This window comes from Amphiprion ocellaris, chromosome 11 (genome assembly GCF_022539595.1).
Source record: "Amphiprion ocellaris isolate individual 3 ecotype Okinawa chromosome 11, ASM2253959v1, whole genome shotgun sequence".
Classification (NCBI taxonomy): domain Eukaryota; kingdom Metazoa; phylum Chordata; class Actinopteri; family Pomacentridae; genus Amphiprion; species Amphiprion ocellaris.
The window spans coordinates 20,760,437-20,776,004 of record NC_072776.1 but is presented as its reverse complement, the minus strand read 5'-3'; the positions used below and the strand labels follow the sequence as shown (position 1 = coordinate 20,776,004).

The 15,568-nt window shown below is 37.3% G+C and overlaps 1 protein-coding gene across 2 annotated transcripts in view; it reads right to left on the bottom strand.

Moving 5' to 3' along the window:
* Positions 1-15,568, bottom strand: part of gulp1a (GULP PTB domain containing engulfment adaptor 1a) — a 79,232-nt gene that overhangs the window by 41,203 nt on the left and 22,461 nt on the right. Inside the window, exon 2 of one of the 2 annotated variants that reach the window (XM_023274520.3) lies at positions 8,391-8,476. The exons of the other annotated variant lie outside the window; for it this stretch is intronic. The gene's annotated coding sequence lies outside the window, so the exon portion shown is untranslated. The remainder of the gene's footprint in view (positions 1-8,390; positions 8,477-15,568) is intronic. 2 annotated transcript variants of the gene reach the window in all.

Genomic DNA, 15,568 nt, shown 5'->3' with positions numbered 1-15,568 from the left:
CTATTATCAAGAATTAAATATGAGCTATTTACTGGCAAAAATGTATCTTTTAAGCTTGGATACATTTGTGCAGCTCACAATGAATATTACATATCATATAGTGAGATAGTGGGTAAAGGACACATGGGGATGTTTTTTTCTTTTTCTTGTTGTTTGTTGTATTGGTGGGGAGTGGGGGTGCAATAAAGACAAACAGTGCAGCCAGGCATGTGTTCTCAACCAATCGTTAATTCTGTCTTAAGCATTTAATTGTTGGTAGGCAATGAACAATCTTCAAAGCGCATTTACATTTATTTTAAATAAAGGAACACATCACGCTAAAATCAATTTGCCTCCAAACTGTACAACAGGAAAACTCAATAGGTCATGAATTGGCCTTTTTTGCTGATTCTACACTAGGAAGCTAATTAAAAGAGACAAGCCATGCAATATCACAGCACAAGGTGAAAGGAGGAAGGTGTCCACTGCTAATGTTCTTCTTGTTCCTGCATAGCTACACACTTGCTCTAGACAGCTCAAAAGGTCACACTATGTGTGCTGTTCTGCTGTACTACAGATATGAATGAATTAACTCTTTTTCATTCAGTTGTTTTATGAATTCATCTTTAGTTTGCTGCAGATGAATGTGGAAGAAGACAAGCTCTACACCGCAGTCTATAAAGCACAGTAGGACCCGCAGCACTAAATTTAGGAACTCTGAAGATGATTTAAATTCAGTTTTTTAGCCAATCGATTTTGCACAACTGGTCACGGAGAAGTAAAACTAGGAAGAGGTATACCTGCTCAACACCATTTTCTTCAAGAAGATCACTGTCTGCTGTAAACTATCTAGATGTCTTGCAGTTGGCTTTCTTTCTTTCTTTTTCTATCTGAACCATTGGTTAGAATGACTCAAACACAACTACTGAATGTGAACTCACCAAACACTTCATAAGGAACATCTGTGCCATCTAGTGCAATCTAAAAAAATAGTTCTTTACGTACATGAAGAACACTTCAATATATTCCAGTCCAGTGCACAATCACCACCCACTACAACGTCAATAATAAACATTAAGAAGAATTATCAACTACTGACAACATCAACAAAAACTGAAAATGAATAAAGTTTGTAAAAGTAGAAATTACAGCTGAATTGCTGCATCGGATTTTATTTCGAAGGGGTTTCTAATAAAGTGCTTGTTATGTAAAATACATTCAAGTACTTTATATTATTTAATGTGCATCTATATACATTATAAATTAATAAATCAGATGATGTAGTGCAATATTTTTGAGTACAATATGCTAAAAGTAAAAGATGATATAATTATGGCAAATGCTATTAAACTGAAGAATAGAGTTAAAATGTGTATGAATTACATAAAGATGAATATTCTAGTAATGACTGTTGTTTTGATGGTATTGTGTGTGTGTCTGTGGAGGACACACACACAGCTGGAAGATCATAAAGTAAAACATTCATTTTTGGTGTGAAGACAAATCATATGCTTTTTAGAAAAATGAAACAAAACTGCATTACATCTGTTCTAAAATACTGTTTTGTTCAAAATATATAGCACCTCCACCAAAAATGTTATTCCTGGCATTACATAAAAGTACATAAGCAGTTTACCACCGTCCTAGGTAGCATCCAAGTTTCTGTTGGAATTGTTTAAGTAAATTTCCTACAAAGCTGAACATAAACATATTTCTGTACTCAGAAAAAACCTCAGTGTAATTCTTGGATTTTCACTCCACCACCCACACACATCAAGGTCATCAGAATTCAAATCATATTTTCCTTAAATCTTCTAGCATGTCACCCAAGTCAATAGAACTGAAACCTGGAGGCATATCAGACACTTCAAGGCCTCTGCAGTCTGTACAGTTACTACAAAGCATTAATATGCTGTTACAACCAACAGCTCAAGTAAAACACTAAAATTAGCTTAGAGACTAGATCAGCTCAGAATATCTTCTCTAACTTTTAAACATCAATAGTTTGTGATGTGTTGTTTTTCTAAGAAATCCTTTTCTCCAACTGTGTGTTATGCACGCACACACAACCTGAAGGTACATTTAGCACTTGGTTGTGTGCCTACCTCACAGAATTAATATTACTTTGCTACAAATGAACAAAATATGCAGGCAACAGTCACCGTTTCAATGACAGTAAGCTGTTATGCTACCTCTAAGAGATTCTAATTCTTTATAGACCACTCCACCATTACATGATACCAACCTCTTAAGGCAAATCACTGTTATATAATATTCATGAGGTCAACACAATGTCTGAAATACAAATTCTGACCTTTTCCCATGGCATCCTTCTTAAACCGATTAGCTTATCCGTTAAATCCAACTTCATTTGTAGTGTACATTTCATACAAAACAAATGTAAAGTTCTTTATACAACTAAAAGCAAAAGTTCAAAGACATGTCATCTCTCCAGTTATATTCAAAATGACACCAGTAGAAATACTTGACAGATATCTTACCAACCACAACATGTGTTTGCATATAAACACAGTCACAAACCTCACATATGATGACATCCTCTGTATTTTAATCCTTCTTTAAATCAAAGCACAAATGGCAGTCAGTGCCATAACATGAGGAAGAAGAATCGTTGATGGACTCTGTGGCATAAAGCTGTGAAAAAGTAGTTTGGCAGCTGTCTGGTTTAGCTGCTACTTGAGGCTCATGCTAATGCTATTATACTGTGCATTCAGAGGGTGTAAACTCAGTTCCAGTACAGGTTGGTTGTAATGTAAATTTTTTATTTTTTTTTTGCTTTGAATATTTGTGACTGTATCTTCCCCGACATTCTCTGATGAAGGATAGATCCCACCACAGGAAATGTGCATGTTACAAAAATTCACTACTTAAGAGGATCCTTAAGATGGTTCTATAGATTTGAAGGATCAGAAAGGGTGACATATCTTTTGAATGGTGTATATGAAATATGATTCTGCCTGTTCTGACTCTGACATGTTTATCCCTTCAGGATGTCTGTATAAGAGCGGTTGGTAGACCCACTTGTTTTCAGGCATAACTCAGTTTTATGGTACTTATTACAAAAATGCACTGCGTAGGCTCTATGTGTGCGATGTCTACCAAATGGCAGCAAGATATATTCCCTGCCCTATCCTATTTCTTAAAAATTATGTTCTCATACATAATCACTGCCTGGATTATGCTCAGAGCCGAGATTGTGCTTTGAAGTGCCAGGTTTATGAACTGCATCAGAGTTGGCAGGGGGTGGCTGGGTTTGCAGGTGTACAAAGTGCACAACTCTCAACCAGAAACCAGGGATTCATGTGAAGAGTCCAAACTGTGATTAGATTTAGCCAACAAAATACTTGAATCAAAATCAGGAAAAGATAGTGGTTTTAATGAAATAAAAGTGATGTGTCTCAGGCCACGGTGGACTTTTTCCAGTATTAAACCAGAGTCATCCTTTTTTCCTGACAACAACCAAGTGTTGTGTGCACCTAAATGTAACCAAAAGTTAGTATTGTGGCAGAAGAAAAAAAAAGCATATCAATGAACAAATTACTGTTAAAGTCATTATGAACATATCTGTTGATCAAAAACATGATTTGGCTGCAAACAAGTGTTATTCAAATCTTACTGTATTTTCAGTAGCAGTTAAGTTGTATGGTAATGTAGGATTATGTGGTATGTGAGCTAGTAGTACAATCTTGCTTTCATTAGCTAAGGAATATTACCCTAAATGAGCATTTCTCCATCGACTGTTAAACTTAACAGAACATTTACTATATTTTCATTTCATGTTCAGAATTACACAGTTCTTTTAAGCATTAAGTCTTTATATATATATATATATATATATATATATATATATATACACACATAATTTGAATAACCCCAAGGAACTGTGCTGAAAGTTGTGGGGGAAAGCTAAAAATAGTGTCAGCTGGACCTAACAATGCAATCATGGGAAAATAACCTTGAGAGCGCAGAGTCAGTGAACTTTATAGCACTATGAGCGACAATCTGAATAGTACTGATCAAAGGTACAGAGCAGCACTTCAGCTGATCGTTATGATGGTTGCTGAGACTTGAAGGATCAGGAAGAGTGACAAATCTTTTGAATGGTGTACATGAAATAAGGTTCCACTTGGGCTTATTTTGACATGTTTACCTCTTTAGAGTGTCCATGTACGAACTGATGATAGAGTCCTTTGCACTGAATCAAGACTTAGTTAAACAATACACTTTAGGGTCCAGAAAATCTGCTATTAAAACCTCAAGATAAGTCACGAAATTAAGATGAAAAACAGTGCAGGAAAACTTGAAAAAGGCTTCTCAAAGAGAAATCCCATTACTGCAATACTTCAAAAAAACTTATTTCAGTGTTGAAACATCCATTTCTAAAGAATCCCCTACCTAATAAGTCTGCTACCTGCAAACCTTATTCTAACTTGGCAATTAGAGTAAGTTGAGACTATGTCCTGACATTTTCAAAATGTTTCCACCAAGATATTACTACTATACTATAATCTTATTACAAGGACTATTTGTAATACTATGACATGGAAAAAGAATTAGCCTTGTTATTTTTGTGACATAAAATTTAAAAAAGACAGACGAAAACTTGTTCTTGGCAAACCACAGGTGGGCACAGTGCTTGTGTGCAGCTTCCTGAGGGCTTTTAACCACATTCTTCTTGTCAGATTGAGTACCACTTTGCTGGTTCAGAAACCAAAACCTGCTTTCACTGACTATGCTTGGTTACCCAGGCAACAATACTTGCGATACATGACTCCCCCTAAAATCACAAACTGTATTATTTGCCTATTTATGCATGAGTTGCATAAATTAGCCAGCTTTGGATACATTAATGGGCAGAAGTTTTTGTTTGCCTGCAATTTCAATTTTACTTTTTGATCAGCAGTCAACATAAGAAAGCTACATTTTTATAAAACAGTGAAATAGAGATTTCAGTCTAATTGTCAGAGCACATACTCTAGCTCAAGTTCTGATGGAAGAGGCTAGTTCCCGACTAGAGTGTGAATGTGAATTCCAGAGAAAAGGAACAGCTGACCAAGCACAGAATATCCAGAGGGGCATGGCAGTTTCTCCAAAGTGTTTGGATAAAGACTGTACAGATCTGTCAGGGGCCGCCATCTGAAGCAATGATGAACTAATGCTTATGCTGCATCCCAGGCAGCAACATGTGCAATGCCTATAAAAAGTATTCACCCGACTGGAAGTTTTTTTTACTTAATATGTGATAGAGTTGTGAATTTGTGTGACTTCCAGCACCAATTGGCTGCAACAATGTTGAATTAGGTGAGTCATTTTGTTAGGGGGTGAATACTTCTCCATTAATTTATCATACAGTTTATATTTTTATTTAAATCAATAATACTTTGTTGAGAATTCTTCATTCTGACAGGGAAAAGTCTTTTTTGTAAAGTGTCAAAAAAAACCAAACTAAATTGACAATGATTCCATGTTCAAAAGCAATAAGAAGGGGAAAACTTGCAAGGGAAGTGAATACTTTCTATCTTCTCAAATCCATCCATTATCTATACACCACTTAATCCTCATTAGGGTGACAGGGGGCTGGAGTCTATCCCAGCTGATTTAGCGTGAAAGCAGGGGACACCTTGGACAGGTCATCAGTCCATCACAGGGCTACATACAGAGACAAACAATCACACTCGCATTCACACCTGTGGACAATTTACAATCACAAATTAACCTCAGCATGTTTTTGGACTGTGGGAGGAAGCCAGAGTACCTGGAGAAAACCCACACATGCACAGGGAAAACATACAAACTCCATGCAGAAAGATCCCAGGCCCAGGCCGGGACATCTTCTAGCTGCAAGGCGACAGTGCTAACATCCGAGCCACTGTGCCACTTTCAGACATGTCAACATTCTTTTAAATGAACGGAAATTTCAAATAATAAACAAGGTCATTTAAAGGAAAAACATGATTTAAAAAAAAAACAACTTTGCAGCAGTAAGATATAAACCAACACTGTGCAATGGCATGCATGATAGTAGGTAGACATTACATGTTTCATAGGGAATTCACATGCTTTTTAAACTGGTGTGACACACTCATAAATCTTAGAGAAGGATTTCAGTGGTTCATTTATGTTCCCAATCTACCTCAATAATTTACTCCTAATCTACACCCCTGTTTCTGCATGATAAGACATTCCCCAGCTTCGACATGAAATCTGGCCAAAGTCATTTATACAAGACTATATTTTACTGTCAGCAACCATTTTAAATGTAGTCACTACACAGAAGAGTCTGGCAAGCTCTATTTTATTATCAAAGAATTTTTCAGATCATGTTGTCTCTCACAGACATTCAGATTTACAAGATTGTGCATGATAAAAAAAAACAAAACAAAATCACTCAGTACAAGCAAAAGGTCCACTGAGGTTTAAATGGGACTTGCATGAAAGAAGATCTCCTGTAACCATACTAACTGCCCTTTTTTAAATGGTAGGCAAGGCAGCGCTACAGAGGGATACCACTTATGTGGAGTCCAGCACATTTTCTACAACACTGTCATTCTAAGTGAAAGAAAACATCAAAGCTTCAACTATATAGTCAACTCTATAGCAAGATTTCTCTCCCTCTTTATCATTCTCCGTTCTGACTGCTTCTCTGAAATCATGCCTTAAACTGAAGAAGACACACCGTACTAGTTTGCAGTTTCTATCACAGAAAAGTAAACCACTGCATAAACAGGGCCACAAAGAGGAAGGAGGACTGGCTGTAAAGGGGTCTATGGTGTGTCATTCTTCTTTCTCCTTTCATTACTCAATAATTTCATCAGCGACCTTTAGAGAAGATTATGTTATAATATGAATGCCCAACAAATATAGACATTTCTGCAAAAATAGAACCAGAATTATTATATTATACATGCCATACAGTCACTGTGCTGGCGCATTTGCCTATATACAAGTTCTATACATATGCTTGAACATAACTATTATTCAGACAGAATGACTATTGAAATTTCTGTCATTGACGCTAGTTGGTCATAATAAAATCACTGGCAACAGTGAACATACATTAATCATCTCACTACAATGCAATGTTCTGGAAACCTTGGCTTCTGGCGATGACATAGATGTTACTTTGACATGTACCACCCACCTAAACATTGCTGCAGACCAATCACACCTCCCTATGGCTAAAGAACTCCCCAATGCTAGTGGACTCCCCTGGCAGCACAACGCACCCTACCGCAGCGCAAAAAATGCTCAGGAATGGCTCAAGTAAAGTGACAAAGACACCGGGGCAATGACCTGGCCCCAAAACTCTCCAGATCCCAACCCCATCAAGTGTCCTTCAAATGAGCCAGAACAGGTCTGATCTAAAAAGGCCACACCTCACATCCCATAGGACCACTAGTGCGGGACGCTGGTGGTGGTTGTAATGCTGTGGCTGATCAGTGTATGTAATAAAGCTTAAACTAGTAATGACAGGGTGTGTAGCTGGTTGGTACTTTGCTGCAGGCAGATTCACCAGATGAGAAATATTTTTGAGAGCTTGCAATGGAGAAATGCTAACATGTCTAGAACCTCAACACACAGTTTGAGCTATATAAATCTGCAGCGATATAAAAAATAGTTTGCCTTGCTGCTTTTTGTCGGCAAGAGGGAACCTTCCTGTACTAGGATTGAAAGCAAAAAAAATTAATTGTATTTTTAAACTGAACACTTTAGTAGTTAGTATAATTAATCTGTAATTGTTCATTTTAAGTTACATATTCATGTGCAAATCTGCACAGCAATAAAATAAAACAGCTGACATCTTTTTGACTGAGTATAGGACTATGCCATTTCACTGTAACATTAATTTTAGCTAATGTACTCATGTCACATATGTCATATGTCGTGTGTGGCAGAGTGCATGGACGGGTGCCAAAGAGATTCATGGTTTAGGAAAAAAGATCAGCAACAACTGACGTTGAGTATTTGAAAAACTGCATAAATGTGGATTATATGCTGTGATATTTACCAGAACTGTATGAATGTGAAAGATCCTTTTAAAAGGAGAACGCAGAAATGTCACTACCAAGAATAAATACATTTTCTAAGAAGGTAAACAGCATGGCATCATAATGTCACCTCATTCCTGTCTACGTTTATCACAAAGCAAAGGAACCCTGACAAGAATATGCGCGGCTGAATAATGTGTCAGGACTGTATGTGCGATTGCTCCCATATGCTATCTGCTGCCCCCCTCTACTCCCACAGTCACAGTGACATTCACTGTTCAGAACACAAAGCAAGTGCATTAGCAGGATCTTGGCTGAGGGGGATTTGAAACTATATAATGATAATGATATATAATTATATCTTCACAGACAGCTCTCAAGATAGCTGATGAGGGGCCTTACTGTTACTGTGGACTGTTGATGTTCAGGTTTTGTTGTGGTGTCTCACTCATCTAAAGGCTGATGGGTGCTCATTAGTGCTGCATCTTCTGTAGGCAGAAAGAGACAAGAAAAAAAACACTTAAAATCAAGCTTTGAGATATGAGTGAGCCCTTTTGCTAGTCTGCTCGCTGTAACAATTACATTCAGCAATTAAAAAACCAAAAAATCAATACCGTTATTTATCGGCCAAAACGTTATTTATTAATTTCATTCACTGTGAGATAGGTCATTTGTAGACTGAAAGAAATAAGCACGTGTTTCTCTTGCAATTAAGGCTGCGGCTGTGTTCACTGGGCTTACAAAGTCCTAGTGCTACAGATACTTTTCACTTATGTCAATCTCCTAGGTTGACAAGTAAAGGAAGAGTGAGCTTAAATTTATAAGGCAATACACACCCAACCAGTCTATCTGCCAACAGATAGTCCCAAATGCACAGTATCAGAGGGTAAAACTACAAATGAAAGTTAGAGAAGAAATGCAATAAAAAGATACAATCAACAAACACAGTTAATCAGAAACATAATGTTAGTGTGCGCGTGATGACAGAGGCGCTGGCTTGGCATTTTTGAAGTATGAAAAATGTTTGCATTCGAGCACCATGAGCTTTGCCTCATGCCCAATACTATAAAGTATTTGTATTCATATAAACTATTAAATTTATAGCACAGTGTCTGCTGCAGAGATTTGTGAGCTGTCAGTGTTTATTAATGGTTTACAGAAAGCAAGCAAACACACTGATCAATCACTCTCAAAAATGCAATGTTGGGGAAAAAAAAAACAAAAATCAATGATATGCTTCTTTGGAAAATCTAAAATCAAAGATCACAGCACAGTTAAGACTGTTCACTAGAATTCTACATTTTTTTCATTATTAGGCCTTCATTCATTCAGTTGAGTCCTTGTTTGACATTGTACAGTAGGACTGAGGAGATTATATCAAACTATCTCCATACTTTGGCCTTCTTCAGCGTGATGTCCAAGTATGTTTGAGTTCAAATAAGTGCTTTAAGAAAGGGCACTCTCAAGATTAAAGTGAGCTGTCTGGATACTTGATAAATGAGGGGCAAAGTTTTCTATTATGTGTTACCCTGTAGTATTGCATAGTTATCATGAAAGTGCCTGAGGAATTAATGGGAAATGACATTCAGAGATAGACATAAAGGGCAAAGAATGTTGAAGGTGTTGCATTAATTGGAGCAGAGTGACTTCTGTATGCAAGATGTTGTTGATATATACTGCTGGAGAAGCCCCCCTGTAACCCTACAGAGGATAAAGCGCTGTATAGATAATGGATAGATGGATACTGCTCGAGATGCACAAACAAGTTTTGGAAGTTTAAAATGAGCATGCGATGCATTTCTGGCAACAGATACTACAAATAGTAAGTTTGCCAGTGTGTCGTGTGATTTTTAGTTCATAATATGTACTGCTTAGCCCTGCAAAAATAAAGGTGTTCTCATTTTATTTCAAAATTAAAAGACTGAACCTATTTTATGGCTCTCACAAAATCAAATCCTTTCCCTCTTCATATTTCCACCTCAGTAAAACCAAAGGTGACATGATCACATATCTCCCATCTATCCCCTGCTGAGAAATAATGTAAAATGGATTTTCTTCAGCACTTCCCTCACTGTCAAAAGTTTGTGCCTTTCGGCAAGTAACAGCATATATTATAATGAATAATGGAGGGGGATAGAAAAATAAACAACTGTCATTTCTATCTCCCCTCAAGCAATAAGTTTATTTTTTAGAAGTGTGCTTTTACATACAGAGAGCTGAATCTTATTAGGGAAACAGACGTTATCAGCTGCATTATTTAAATTGAAAGTGGTATATTTGTATTGAAGTAAATCTTTAGACCGACATCTAGTGAGCAGGCAATCAACCTTTCTGTACAACATCCAAAGCAACAACAATGATTGGCTTCAATACATGTTGGAAAAACGTGAAGCAAAACGTGAAAAAAAATGGCAGAAGATCACAGCGCCACTCAGTTAAAATTAATACAACCTGTTCCTCCTCACAAACCAAAATCCAGTCACCGAATAATCATAATTAAAATACACTGACAACAAGAGGCTTGAAGTCCTGAGGACAGAGGAGGGTTATGTGTTAGAAACGAGGGAAGTCTGCTGGATTAATCCACTTAGGCAACTTCTGACAGCTCGGTAAAAAGTTGACTCTAAAAGAAACTTGAAGAAACAAGCCTTGATCTAGAATTCCAAGTCTAGTTAAACTTGTTTGTACAACTTAATATTAAATATGACTCAAAGGGATTCACAGGCCCAAAACATGAACCCAACTCGACATATCTAAGACTAAAAACTATCAAAGGAATAAAAATCTAAAGTACAGATGCCACACACTGCTCAGGTCTCTTCTTTGTAGCTGTAATTAGGAAAAAAAAAAAGCTAGTCATTGCAGAAAAGCATGATCTCAATCTCCGGTGTCATACCAACACAGTAAAACCTGAAAAGTATATGACATCTAAAAAAAACCAAGAAATATATCCAGTGAAGTAATAAAATAAGTCCAATCAAATACTCCAGTCATCTTTTTATATTGTTCTAAGCCCAGGTAAGAGTGATGAGGCGACAGAGGAATCAGTGAATAAAGATGTTTTAGAGGATATGTTCTAGTGGTGGAGGTCATGATGGACAGCACTTTCAATAATACTCCCATATAATAATCCTCTTTTTAAAAAAGTTTTCTCAAAATTGTGAACCCTTTTTTTGCCCTCTAGACTCTATAGCATGGGCTTCCTGATAGCAAAACACCATGATGTGGGAGTAGCATAGATCCAGCACCTAACATGCTGGGAGTGGTAGATAAGAAACAGGGAACAGCACTAGACTGGCTCTGGCCCATCTTACTTCCTGAGGGGCAGAACTCTGCCTGCACTGGGCAGATGTCAAGGTTTTTGTACAGAAGGTACAAGCTGGCATGTACATCTTAAAACCTGCGGTGCTCTGACCTACACAGAATGACTACAGACAGTCAAAATACATCAGCTCTACTGAAACATTTGAGAAAATAGGGTGCTCAAAAAACCAAGCAGAGAATCTGTGAGTCGTAGGCTTTCTAAATGGCTCATCTTTCATTGTACATTAGTCCTTTGGAGCATTAAATGACAAAGGGAAAAGACTGCTTTAAATAACGCCACAATAAAATATAAAGTATATCATGAGTAGCATTTCTGGAATCTTGTAATAGAGATTTCAACCTCATAATAATTTTAACTTTAAAACTTTGACTATAAATCACTGATAATCCTGGAAACAGTCATTTTTTCAAAAGAATGCATTGTATATTTATTGGCTTGGGAGACTATTCATTTTGGTTATGACATTTTATTTACCAGTTTTATTGTTGAGATCTGAGGACAAGGTGACTCTGCTGGATGCAGCTGTACAATGAAATTGAAGAGAACACGTAACAGAAGTGATGATGCAGTCAGATATCCCTGGTTTCACTGTATGACTTAAGCTACTAATTTAGAAGCAGAAAATAAATGACAACTCATCCATTTTCTTCAAAAAAAAAAAGTCTATTGTATTAGAATGAATCTGCAAAAAGCATGACTACTAATGAGCAGCTTTTCAACAGAAGACATGGATGACAAAGACCTGAAAATGCTCAGAAATAAAAGGAACTATGCATTTTCTTCACATCTTCATTCAAACATATCCCCGACAATGACTGTAAGAGCCACAGCAGCCAGGCATATGATACACTGACTGTCCAAAAAAAAGTCACCACTTGGATTTAACTGAACAAATAGGTAAGAGTCGTCCATTGGATAATTACTGCAGTGATGAATATGTTTCAGCTGGTAACAACTTATTCAACCCTGGCTGATACAGTGAGGAGCTTCTCATTTATTAAACAACCATGTTGGAAGTCATATCCTGTAGTCGTGGAAAGGATGTTAATCTGTTTGAGAAGGGTCAAATTATTGGCATGCATCAAGCAAAGACAACAACTAAGGAGATTGCTGTAACTACTAAAATTTGGTTAAGAACCGTCCAACGCATTATAAAAACCTGGAAGGATACTAGTGAACTGTCATCTTCGAGGGACAAATGTGGTCAGAACAAACTCTTAGATGATCATAGGAAACCAACAGGTGAATTCATGGCTATGTTTAATAGCTAAAGTTAGAACATTTCCACACGCACAATGTGAAAGGAACTCAAAGAATTGGGACTAAACAGCTAACAGCTGTGTAGCTTTAAGAAAACCACTGATCAGTGAAGCTAATCAGGAAAAAAAAAGGCTTTAGTTTGCTAGGTAGCGTAAAGGTTGGACTCTGGAGCAATGGAAGAAGGTCAAGGGGTCTGATGAGTCCAGATTTACCCTGTTCCAAAGTGATGGGCATATTAGGGTAAGAAGAGAGGTGGACAAAGTGATGCACTCATCATGCCTAGTGCCTACAAGTCTGTGGGGGTTAGGGTTATGATCTGGGGTTGGTCAGGTTCAGTAACGTTATTGGCCCAAAGAATGAGATCAGCTGACTACCTGAATATACTGAATGACCAGATCTTTCCATCAATGGAGTTTTTCTTCCCTGATGGCATGTTCCAAGATGACAACGCCAGGATTCATGGGGCTCACATTGTGAATGAATGGATGAGTGAGCATGAGACATCATGTCTCTTTGTTATTTGCTGGTCAAAATGTTTCCAGAAAAACTCCAAAATCTCCAAGAATAATATATAGAAGTAAATGTTTGTATTTGCATCATCTTGGTAAGAGCTGCGAGGCAGGCGTCTTTCAGCATATAAAGAAATTGAGAGGAGAAAACTAAGTTGAGCATATAATGAACAAAATTAGGTTTGAATAAGTGTGTTGAAAAATAGGAAAGATGTAAACACTGTTTATTATTATGTCATTTGCCACACCTCACAAGACTTGAAAGCTTTCTGGGAACACACATCCACTGGAGAGAATTTTGCAGCAGTAAAAGCCTACTGCATCGCGTTTGGTGTGCTTAGAAAAAAAAAGAACCTACAGCTGTTTTAATGCACAACTTGACCCAGTTAAAACACTAACTGAAATTCCATGTCAACCTTAGTCAAGCTACGCTGAACTGTATTTCCACACGAGCAAAGAAGAATTAATCAGATTCGCCTCCCATGTGCACACGGCGAGACCGTTGGCTGACAAGCAAATGCAACAAGGGGATTTGTATTATTGATAAAACATTACCACCACACCTCTTTGATTTGGAATAAATATAGAAGCACTCTACATCTCTTGCTCTGCTAAGCAAAACTAACCATGCACAATAAACATTTTTACCTCTAAGTGTGGAAGTGAATTCCACAGTTTTCTCGTGTGGTTCCAGGCTTTCAACAGACAACAAACACCCCCAGCTGAGCATTACACTCAAAGCTAAACAGATCTCTTCTCCCCTTGTCACTGTGTCACTTAGTCAAGCATCTACCTATGCAAGTCAAACCAACAAACAAGGCTCTTTAGTCACAGCAGTTCTGTTGTAAAAACATGGCATACACTAAAATTAGCTTTTTTGTATCTGGCAAGTAACTAAAGTATGGCAAATTGATTTAATCAAGCTTATGTCAGGCAGAAATCATACAGCTACTCAGCTGTTTTCCTTGTCAGTGACAGTAACACAAAGTTTAAATTTAAATTCGGCTCTGGTGGTATAATCCAACTCAAAATGTTTTCATCATTGTAAAATGATTGGCCACTGAAGTTCCCAAATTGATTCTTCTGAATTTTCCACTGACAAAAAAACACAAAATTCCAAATACAATACCGGAGTCATGTGTCAGTTTTCTCCCTTTGGGTATTTAAAAGGAAAAGGGGGAAATTGAAAAATAGTTAATCATAGTGCAAACCTGTCTCATAGCTCAATGGCTTTTGACTGGCCAGTGGGAAAATTCATGTCAACCATAGTCACGTCATGCATCAAACCAAATGCAATTATGCCTAAACCCAGGCCTGTGCATGTGTTGCTTGCTGGTTTGTTAAGGGCCCTTTACTAAGTGGCTCTTTGTGCTTTGAGTTACAAGTAAACAGGATGAAGCTGCTTTTATCTGCAGTGCTCAACATGCATGTGCTCAACATTCCCCCGCTGTAGCCACTTTCAAATCTGAAATAAAAGCTGTCCTTTCTCAATTAATTTGTTTGTTTGGGGCAACTAACTTATTACTGTACTGTAATTACACACAAATTGTATGTCTGATCTGTAATTATTTTTGGTTATTTTTAGTTTAGTTTAATTTTATGCATTTTATTTAATTTTAATCTTACTTTATTTTATCTTAATGGACTTCAACGTATTCATTTTCTTACTTTTGAATGTTTCTTAGCCTTTGCTAAATAGACAAATTAAAATAATGAAATTGCTTCTGTGTTTAAAATTGTCTGCTTCCTTAATTGACAGGTTACAGTATCTCAGCTCCCACCCAGCTGCTTTTATAGTCTCTCTATTCCAGTGCTCTTTTATCCTCGAGTAGCTGATTTAGAGAAAGAGCTGTAGCTAAAAGGCAGAGAAAGATTTCTCTTCTATTCTTCCATCAAAGATACACCAAAGATGCTTGTGGCTGTACCACTCATTTTTGGTCATGGTCATCTACAGTCATCAGATACATCAAATATGCAAATGATTCTAAGTTGGATTCTCCATCTACTTTTTTTTTTTTTTTACAGCAATTCAAATAGCTCCTACTGTGCATATTTGCACCTGTTAGTCAGAAAAACAATCACTGACAAATATAAAGTCCATACAAATGGCTCTCAGCATGAACTGACCCAGCAATACAGGTTAACCTGTTGAAATAACTCTGACAGTTTCATGTTTCTTTGATCCACACAAGTAACACTGATTGCTCCTTGCTGCCGCTATCACAAAGCTGCTTCCATCAACTGACAATTCACACTTACACAAGTCACTGCTGATTCGATGGGGCACAATAACCTCCCCAACCAGTCCGAAATCCGCTACCATGGGCACAACGTCAAGCTGGAAGACGATGTGAAAATGAAAAACCAGTCCAATTATCAGGCTAAAGAAATCCATTCAACTACCCTTGATATAATTGCCCATACAGGTACAAAGCAAGGTCTTGAATGTAGCTGAGCTTAGAAAATTCCTATACATAGAACTGTGT